Source organism: Rattus rattus, chromosome 6, assembly GCF_011064425.1.
Source record: "Rattus rattus isolate New Zealand chromosome 6, Rrattus_CSIRO_v1, whole genome shotgun sequence".
Lineage (NCBI taxonomy): Eukaryota > Metazoa > Chordata > Mammalia > Rodentia > Muridae > Rattus > Rattus rattus.
The window spans coordinates 144,369,617-144,371,077 of NC_046159.1; positions in this window are offsets into that span (position 1 = coordinate 144,369,617).

Sequence of the window (1,461 nt, forward strand, 5' to 3'; positions counted from 1 at the left end):
CCTTCATAGAAGACCTCATACCAATATTATCCAAACTATTCCACAAAATTGAAATAGATGGAGCACGACCGAATTCCTTCTATGAAGCCACAATTACTCTTATACCTAAACCACACAAAGACCCAACAAAGAAAGAGAACTTCAGACCAATTTCCCTTATGAATATCGATGCAAAAATACTCAATAAAATTCTGGCAAACCGAATCCAAGAGCACATCAAAACAATCATCCACCATGATCAAGTAGGCTTCATCCCAGGCATGCAGGGATGGTTTAATATACGGAAAACCATTAACGTGATCCATTATATAAACAAACTGAAAGAGCAAAACCACATGATCATTTCATTAGATGCTGAGAAAGCATTTGACAAAATTCAACACCCCTTCATGATAAAAGTCCTGGAAAGAATAGGAATTCAAGGCCCATACCTAAACATAGTAAAAGCCATATACAGCAAACCAGTTGGTAACATTAAACTAAATGGAGAGAAACTTGAAGCAATCCCACTAAAATCAGGGACTAGACAAGGCTGCCCACTCTCTCCCTACTTATTCAATATAGTTCTTGAAGTTCTAGCCAGAGCAATAAGACAACAAAAGGAGGTCAAGGGGATACAGATTGGAAAAGAAGAAGTCAAAATATCACTATTTGCAGATGATATGATAGTATATTTAAGTGATCCCCAAAGTTCCACCAGAGAACTACTAAAGCTGATAAACAACTTCAGCAAAGTGGCTGGGTATAAAATTAACTCAAATAAATCAGTAGCCTTCCTCTACACAAAAGAGAAACAAGCCGAGAAAGAAATTAGGGAAACGACACCCTTCATAATAGACCCAAATAATATAAAGTACCTCGGTGTGACTTTAACCAAGCAAGTAAAAGATTTGTACAACAAGAACTTCAAGACTCTGAAGAAAGAAATTGAAGAAGACCTCAGAAGATGGAAAGATCTCCCATGCTCATGGATTGGCAGGATTAATATAGTAAAAATGGCCATTCTGCCAAAAGCGATCTACAGATTCAATGCAATCCCCATCAAAATACCAATCCAATTCTTCAAAGAGTTAGACAGAACAATTTGCAAATTCATCTGGAATAACAAAAAACCCAGGATAGCTAAAACTATCCTCAACAATAAAAGGACCTCAGGGGGAATCCCTATCCCAGAACTCAAGCAGTATTACAGAGCAATAGTGATAAAAACTGCATGATATTGGTACAGAGACAGACAGATAGACCAATGGAACAGAATTGAAGACCCAGAAATGAACCCACACACCTATGGGCACTTGATTTTTGACAAAGGAGCCAAAACCATCCAATGGAAAAAGATAGCATTTTCAGCAAATGGTGCTGGTTCAACTGGAGGTCAACATGTAGAAGAATGCAGATCGATCCATGCTTATCACCCTGTACAAAGCTTAAGTCCAAGTGGATCAAGGACCTCCACATCAA